The sequence below is a fragment of the Myotis davidii genome, unplaced genomic scaffold, assembly GCF_000327345.1.
Source record: "Myotis davidii unplaced genomic scaffold, ASM32734v1 scaffold370, whole genome shotgun sequence".
Taxonomy (NCBI): Eukaryota; Metazoa; Chordata; class Mammalia; order Chiroptera; family Vespertilionidae; genus Myotis; species Myotis davidii.
This window is the reverse complement of record NW_006288615.1, coordinates 2,777,232-2,786,211: the sequence shown is the minus strand read 5'-3', so window position 1 is coordinate 2,786,211 and position 8,980 is coordinate 2,777,232. Positions and strand designations below refer to the sequence as shown.

Here is an 8,980-nt window from a genome sequence, read left to right as displayed (position 1 = left end):
CCCGCAACCCAGGTACATGCCCTTGACCGGCATCAAACCTGGGACCTTTCAGTCCGCAAGCCGACGCTCTATCCACTGAGCCAGACCGGCTTTGGTCACACTTGATTTTTTTAACCATTGATCCAGGCCTTTGGCTGCTCTCAGGCAGAACATCAGTGCCAAGCTGCCTGGGTTGGAAGGGAATGAGGTCTAAAACCCTCCCTCCTCACATGGCAGCCTCCCCATCCCACCCACCCCGACAGAATCCTTCCTCTTTCACATTAATTTTTTCTCTCTCCCTTCCCCTCTCTCTGAAAAATCAATAAAAAATCTTTTTAAAGAAAACACTTCAATATTTTTGAGGCTATACATGTGAATACACGAAGATCTAGCTCATTCATTTTACAATATAGACTACCTCCGATGAGGTAGCAAGTTAGAGTTCATTTTGTCCTTCGTTTTCACTTTTTTTTCTTTTACAAACTGTGCTTCAGTAAAGATCTTTGTACTTGTTTTCAGGAGCAACTGTGCTGAAGCCCTCAGTGGGAGACACCCAGTGCAGCATGGCTGGGTCTGGAGTATGCACACCTTCCGAATTACTAGGTATTGCCCCCTGGTCCCAAAGTACCTCCCAACAAGTGTCTAAAAGTACCCATTTCCCCCGCATCCTCATCACCATCTGGTATTTTCAGATTTACTATTTTTTAAAATGATTTTCTTTAATGTTTTCCAATCAATCTGTTCTGCCCCCAATTTTTTTCTTGATGTTTATGCAGCTGGGCTCCTCTCTTTCATCTTGACCTTGACTGACAAATCCACCCAGGGCCTCTGTGCTCTGCACGGCATCCCCTCCCCAGATTCTCTCTGTGGAGCTCCCCACTGTAGATATCCTTCTGCCCACGCTGGTTTCTTCGTGCCAGCCCTAGAAGAGTTCCTCCTGCACAGTCTGGAGCACCTACTCTCCCCATAGGAAGCCCTGGGATGTGTGGGGAATCTCCCACTGGGAGGAGCCGAGTCTTCTCCATTACTGCCCCTTAGCCTAAATGAATGAGGCCTATCTAGCCCTGATGATGTGAGTACATCCACTCGGGAATTATTCAGTTCTGAGCTCTATAAATAAATAAATAAATAAATAGTTGCATTTCTCCTGTCCCCAAGGGTGTTCTGCAACATACACCTGTCAATGAACCAAAAACCATATCCTCATGTCAGGATGGAAGAATACAGCCAAAGACTGTGACCTTTCTTCCCAGGGCAAGCCTCATGTCTTTATCAGCTGGTGGCATTTATTTATTTTTTAAAATATATTTTTATTGATTTCAGAGAGGAAGAGATAAAAACATTAATGATGAGAGAGAATCATTGATCAGCTGCCTCCTATACACCTCCTACTGGGGATCCAGCCCACAATCTGGGCATGTGCCCTTGACCAGAATCAAACCCAGGACCCTTCAATCCGCAAACTGACGTTCTATCCACTGAACCAAACCGGCTGGGGCCATCAGCTGGTGGCATTTAGACACCAAACCTTATTCTAGGTTTTTATGCCCCTTATTCCCCTCCCGCCCCCTTTAAGCTAGATGGGTTGACTATCAACACAGGGAGTTATCTGGCCTTCATAATGATCCATTTCTCCTCCTGCTGGTCCCTAAACGAACGGAAATGACATTGTCCTCATGTGTCTATGCTAAGACAAAGAGATTGCTCACCTATCTGGTTCTGATAGTCTTTTGAACTTTGTATATACCCAGTTTGTATATTCTCATGCACCCATTATGTGCTTTGCCCAAGATGTATCCCTGGAAAAGATCTGGGGGATTGCTTCCTAAGGTTGAGATCTGCCACCTGCTTTAAGGAGAACCCCGAGGGCTGCTGGCTGAGCCTCCTGCTGCAGAACAGTGGCCAGTGGGATGCATCAAGGGGTCCTTACACTTGCACATTTTAGCATTTAGAGTGAATCCCTTGCTTGGTTCTAGGCATGAGATGGGTACTTTAGAAACTATAATTTTCCTATAAACAAATGGTTTGTGGTTCTAATGCTCCACATGGTGCCCCCTTGTCCAACCATTCCCAGGACTGAGATAGGGAGATGAGGGGTTCACAGTGGCCAGTGCGGCCTGAGGCCCTTTGTGCCCCACCGATCACCTGCTGTCATTGAAAGTGTACACAAAACTCCATTTCAACTGTTTATTAGAAGCTGCTTTCCAGAGAATAACCCAGACCAACAGAGCACAGGTGGACACCAGCCCTAATTGACCTCGTCTGACAAAGGCTACTGGAAGCTCAGAATGCCTGCGGAGGTGCCAGGAGGCACAGTGACAAGCCAACCACAGAGGAAGTCACCCAGAAACCCGGGGAGTAGAAGTCCTCTTCACAAGTGCCTGTTTTCAAAACAAATGTTTCCTGATGGAACTCGGAGGGAGTCCTGGGCAGCCACCAAGACGGGTAATTGGGCCATGTCAGGGCTTCTGAAGAGATTGAGGAAGCTCAGGGCCACATGCCTGCACAGTGAAGTCTCTCACCAGACCCTTTTCTCCAGGTTTTGTAGATTCCTGAATTCTCTCTAGCTGGGAAATTTGATCAACCACTGAAGTTTTAAAAAGAACTAGGTGAAGAGTCACTCCCCTCCATCCCTGGCAGAACAGTTTAAATCTTGTCTTGAATTAAGGGTTCTCTTAACTCCTAATTACTGCATTAGAAATTGATATTGTTTCTTCAAGATTTATTCAAACCAAGGTTTTTATTTCTCAAAAATGTCATCTCACTAATTAGCATCTTAAAGTCACTTTACCCCATCGTTTAACTGATGACCCTTCATAGTTTTCTGCCACACACTTCTCAGATTCTTCCAACCGATAATCTTACATGAGGAGCAGATGGGTTGATACATCCATTCTGCTGTGGTTGCTATACTTGGCTTCATCTTACCAACAAGTTAGTTAATGTCAGAAGCAAGGTGTAGGTGTCCTATGATTCCGTTCGTGTGTCTGGCTGTGTGCTTAATGACATACACATAATTTTACCATGGTGAGCTGGAGCTGGCTCTCATCCCTAGCTAATCAAACCCAGGATCCTCCTCAGCTCCACATTCACTGACGTCATGTTGGTAGCTTGAAATCAGCTATGATGGGAATACTTACACCAGGAAAACTGGCAAATGAATCAGGGCTTTTTGTTGGAGGGTCGGGGGTGGGGGAGGGCTTAGAACATATCTGGAGCCTGGCTGGTGTGCCTCAGTGTCGACCCAGGTACCAATAGGTCACTGGTTCAATTCCAGGTCAGGGCACATGCCCAGGCTGTGGGCTCGATCCCCAGTGGGGGGCCTGCAGGAGGCAGCCGACGGTGTTTCTCAGCGATGTTTTTCTCTCTCTCTCTATCTTTCTCCCTTCCTCTCTCTCTAAAATCAATAAAGGGAGAAAATAATAAAAGTATATTTTAAAAAGAAAAAGAAAATATCTGGAGGAAACAAGAAACCAAAAACAGTTACCTTTGCAGAGTGAAACTAGAAAGCAAGGGTATTGAAGAACATATTTTTGTTTTTGAATTTTTTATCATGTTCATCACTAGTTTTTAAAAGATTTTTTATTGATTTAAAAAATATATATTTTATTGATTTTTTTACAGAGAGGGAGAGGGATAGAGAGTTAGAAACATCGATGAGAGAGAAACATCGATCACCTGCCTCGTGCATACTCCACACTGGGGATGTGCCCACAACCAAGGTACATGCCCTTGACCAGAATCGACCCTGGGATCTTTGCGTCCGCAGGCCAACGCTCTATCCACTAAGCCAAACCGGTTAGGGCTTATTGATTTTTTGAGAGAGAAGGGAGAGGGAGAGAGAGAAACATCAAATGGCTGCCTCCTGCTTGCCCCCTACGAGGGATAAAGCCCACAACCCTGGCATGTGCCTTGACCTGGAATGGAACTGGCAACCTTTCGGTGCATGGGACAGCACCCAACTGAGCCACACCAGCCTGGGCTCAAGTATTTTTAAAAAAAGAGGACTTTCTTTTTTAAGAACAAAGACTTCCCGAAGTGTTTATTAACCCCACACCATAGGCAGGAAACTGCCTGGTCGAGGAAGAGATCAGAGCCTGGAGAGGATTTATAGCAGTTGCCCCAGTGGAGTGATATCCTGGGACAGGAGTTGGGGACTGGGCAGGGGCAGGGCCCTGAGGAGTAGGGAGTACAGCGGCAGGCGGTCCTTCTAGAACTTTGTGCCAGGTCTGAAAGGAGTGCCAAAGTAATGCCAGGCCCCCAGTAAAGACCTCAGGCCAAAATTAGGGTCACCAAGCCCCAAGAATCAAACAGAAAAATGGGTATGAAGATAGGACACCAAAAATAGTGCATCTCTAGGGAGGATAGGGGGAGGCAGAGACCTGATACAAGAGGCAGGGGTCACAGGAGGATATTTTCGATTATGGGGTTGGGGGCCAGCTCTTTAGGCCATTTCTGAGACCATTTCCCTGCAGCTTAAATCAAAAGAGGACTTTAGCTCTGCCTAAGAGGGTGGAGGGCAAACTGGGGCGGTGAGGAAACAAGTAGAGACAGGTTCCTCAGCACTGGGGAAAAGGCTCCCCACAACTCCCAGGGGAGAGTCCGCAGTCCACAGTAAACAAGTTCCAGGGACAAAGCAGAACGCCAGGCGGATTCCAGAAACCTGGCCATGCTGCAGAAAGGACCCCTAGAGGCCCTGGTCAGTGTCTGGGGATGGGGCAGGGGTTCCCATCGGAGGATTTGGGAGAGGCTTGAAAATTCTGAGCAGAGATAATGGAGGCCCCAGGTGCAGAGATGGGCTACATCCAAGAAAATAGATCTGAGATGCAGGATCTGGAGAGTGGCCCCATAATAGGTTGGCAGGACCCTGCTTCTGGGGGACCTCGAGGCAGCACCTCATTCCTCCCTGCAGGCCAGGATGCCTGGGAAAAAGAGTCTCCAGGAAACTGGACACAGGAGCCTTGGCCAGGAAAGGGAGGGGCAGTGGGAGGATGGAGTGGCTGCTGCTCCTCTTGGCCACAGTCTGTGCTCTCCAGGACCCTCCGACATTTCCAAACTCCACCCGACAGCTCAGGAAGCACCCTTTGCAGACTTGTCAAATAGGGCTGCCACTGGTTACGAGGGAGTCAAAAACCCCATTTTATAAACACCTAGGGCTGCTTCCAAGCAACCAGAACTAATAGGGCCACGACTTGGCCCCCTTCTTTTAATTTGCTGCTAGAGTCCTTCATTTTTTTAAGATAAATTAGATGCATATATCTCCTTTCACTGGCACAGGCTGTTCCCTATCTCCTTTCATATTACTGCAGCTGGATTATGATAAACCAGCAACACCCTGAAAATGCTGTTGAACCTATTGATCAATTATGGTTAGCACTCGCTCCCTCCTCCCCCCCGACCCCAACCCCATATCAATTACAGGTAATGAAATCAGTTTCTGCTGACATTTACATGTTCAATTGTGAGTTCCCATGGCATCACTAAATCATAATATCCAACAAATTCAGCTACTTGGGACATACTTTACAGCAAACTCATTCCCAAAAGCCTGTCAGGAAGCCAGCATCCCATCATGAGATAATCAGTCATTCACTTAACCAACACTGAGACTGTGGCTTCTGTGTGTGTGGTGCCGAGTGCCAAAGAAGCAGACAGGGCCTGGCCCTATGAGGAGAAGATAGGCCTATGACTACGGTGCCACCGGCAAGCTGTACGCCTCAAGGACAGCCCTGTGCTGTATTTGTGACAGTATCTTGCACCTAACAGGAGGCCTAGAACTTGGTGCTCAATAAAAATTTGAAAATGAATAATATATAACAAAGATTTGGGAGATGAGGAGGAAGTGGTTAGCTCTGCTAGGGAACTAAAGAAAGCTTTGCAGAAGAGGTGCGCGAAGCTGGTCTTTGAAACATAGAACTCAACAAAGCAGTCCAGGAGGGCAGCAAACAGGCAGGAATGATGTGGCGAGAGGTCAGGCAGGAAGGAAGGCCGGATGAAGAAGGATCTTGAACTGAAGATTACAGATACTAGGCTCTGTTCATAGATTCTACCATCCAAATGACAAACTCTTCTTAGAATTGGAGCTAAATTGCCTTTTTAGAAGATTATTTTCCTTTTTTGTCCAGTAGTAAAACCATGCTGTTTCCTTTCTCACCTTGACTGCTGGGAAACTCCTCAAGTACTGGGTTCCTTATACTTTTTTGTATCCCTTAACAGCCCTATGTAGGACTTTTCACCTACTAAATCTTATATTAGTTCTGTGTTGCTATAAAACAATATAATGACAAAAGTTGCCACTTAGCCCTAGCCCAGTGGTCGGCAAACTGCGGCTCACGAGCCACACGCAGCTCTTTGGCCCCAGTCAAGGGCACATGCCTGGGTTGTAGGCTTGATCACCAGTGGAGGGTGTGCTGGAGGAAGCCAATCAATGATTCTCTCTCATCATTGATGTTTCTATTTCTCCTTCTCCCTTCCTCTCTGAAATCAACTAAAAAAAAAAAAAAAGTCGCCAGTTAAAGCAGTACACATTTATTACATCACAGTTTCTCACAGAAGTCTGGACATCCTGGACTGGGACTTCTGCAGGGCTGCCATCAAGGTGTTGGCTAGGGCTGAGGTCTCATCTGAGGCTTGACTGGGGAGGAATCTGCTTGCAAGCTCATGAGGTGGTTGGCAGAATTCAGTTTCTTGGGGGCATTAGGGAGAGGCCTCAATTTCTTGTTCCCTCTGTAGGCAGCCCCAACGTCCAGCTTGCTCTGTAAAGAAGGTGGTTCCAATTTTATGTAACATTATCATATACACATAATCATATCCATCCCACCACCTTTGCCCTATAATAAGCCCCACCTACACAGATCTCACCCACACTCGGGGGTGGGGGTTACACAGGGCATGAAGACCAGAAGGAAGGATCATGGACCACCTCAGAGTCTGTTGCCACAAGTCGTTGTCAGATATTAACCATTAAGTGAACTACTCCTTTTGGCAACTGAAGGTATCACTTCCATAGACACACATATTCTCTGCTGAGGAAGAAAGTGAACTGTCTCCCTGCTAAGAATGCTCACCACCCCCGCCTCTATCTACTACAGTGCTGGGCATGGGTGTGCAGGTTATAAATATGGAACAAAGAAATGTTTTAGGATTCATATCACTGCTGGAAGGACCTGGAGTTTTCTACCATCAGGGTGATTATCTGATTGTCATAAATTTCTCAATTGACATGTGCAATTTAAAAAAAACCCATAAAACAATTATAACAGTCACAAAGTGAGAACAAATTCAGACATCACCATTATGAATGGGCTCTTTCCTAGAAAAATGTCTCCTAGCCCCTAGCAGCTACTGTTTCCTCCACGTTACGGATGAGCTATGCACATGAATACCATTTCCCAATTCTGCTAGTGCAAAATTTCACTAGCACAGGATAAGTGCATGGCTACAGAGCCGGGTGGCCTGGACTGACATCAAACTTCACTTACTATGCGACTTTGGACAAATTACCTAACTTCCCATAATGATAGCAAATGCTTTACTACTTGCTATGTGTAGGCTCTTTATGTATATTAAATTCATATAAATTCATTTAACTCATATAACCACCTTGGGAGGTAGGCACCATTAGTATCCCTACCATTATTCTCACCTCAGTTAGGTGAGAAAACTGAGGGATAAGAGTTAAGGCCTGGGTTTACTATTCTTAGCCTGAGCAAGAACAGGGAGAATGAAGGGTAAGTGGTGGACAAGACAACCTTGAACAAAGGAACAGCAAGCAGGATGCTAGTGCCAGCAGATTCTAACTACTGTCCCCACTGCTGTCCCTGGCCAGGGAGGACAAGTAGAAACTGTGTGGTTTACCATTTGAACCTCGTGTACTGACTAAGATCTCGTGCTGAGATCTTAAACACGACTTGCATCCCTGTGCAGGGTACGAGGACAAAAACTAAGCCAGAATGCCATCATCTGGGAAACTGAATTGCGTTTTGCTTAAAGCTAGCCTCACCTCAGTGAAAGTTCCTCTATTCCAGGGGCTGGTGCCCAGCCACAGGCTCCGTTTCAGCTTCTGCAACTTCCCACCTACTTCACAAGGGCAAAGGGCATCTGTGTTAGCCTGTGAGCAAGAAGCCCAGCTGTGTGGAACCAAGGCTTCCTCATGCTCCGATGGCTTGGGAGGGAGGGGGCCTTAACACTGGGAGGAAGCAGATAGAGCTGACAAAGATGCAACTGGAGGAGGGGCCCTTTCAGAGAAGTCAGGCTCCCCCATTACTGCTGAGGAAACAAGAGAATGCACCAGGGAGGGGGTTAGATGCCGGCAGGAGACAGCAATGAGCCTCCCTGGATCTGGGTGTCCCTTACTCTGCATTTTCCTCCCACACGCACCTTCTCTCTCCTGTTTGAGGAGAGCCCCAAGAGATTCCGAAACCCCACAGAACCAGACGTCCTCTTAACCCAGGACCCCTTCCTCTGCACATTCGTCCCCCCACCCCTGTACCTCAGCTGAAGGCCACCTCGCCTGTCTGGCTTCTCTGGTAGGGCTTAGCAAGCCTCACTCAGAAGCAAACAGCGTTTCTTACACTTTTCCCGTCAACATGGTTGGGTAATAGCTGGGAGGCTTCCCTGGTGGCTGAGACACCCACAAACTGAACGCACCTCTGCGCCGACAGGACCCAGCTTGCCGCGGTCACACAGTCCCCATTCCTGCCCTCACTCCCTGGGACATTCCATCGACCCTTTTCTGCCTGCCTATCTCCCTTTTCTTCCTGATGGCTGGGAGGGGGGTCTCGGTGCTCCGGGGCTTACTGCCCTCGAGTGTGCCCATTTTCCCGTGGGGGCGGGCGTGGCGAGCGCGCTGTGGGCCGGGGGTGAGCTCCCCGCTTGCCGGGCCGTGTGCGCGCGCTCCTGGGTTCCCCTCCATGGTGGGGACCACCAAACCTACCGCCCGGACTGCACCCCAACCCCTTGGGGAAAACGTGAGGCCCTTCCACAACCTGGAGGCATTGGC

The 8,980-nt window shown here is 47.8% G+C and overlaps 1 long non-coding RNA gene across 4 annotated transcripts; it reads right to left on the bottom strand.

Annotated features, from left to right (window-relative positions):
* Positions 1-6,491: 6,491 nt before the first annotated feature.
* On the bottom strand, positions 6,492-8,980 carry LOC107182600. Of its 4 annotated transcripts, none has more exons than XR_001513316.1 (3): positions 8,967-8,980; positions 7,982-8,244; positions 6,492-6,734 (listed from the first exon to the last, which is right to left on the bottom strand). It is a non-coding gene; the product is annotated as an uncharacterized LOC107182600 (long non-coding RNA). The 4 variants fall into 4 exon arrangements; XR_001513315.1 differs by having other exon boundaries at positions 8,629-8,974; XR_001513317.1 differs by lacking the exon at positions 8,967-8,980 and adding an exon at positions 8,553-8,620.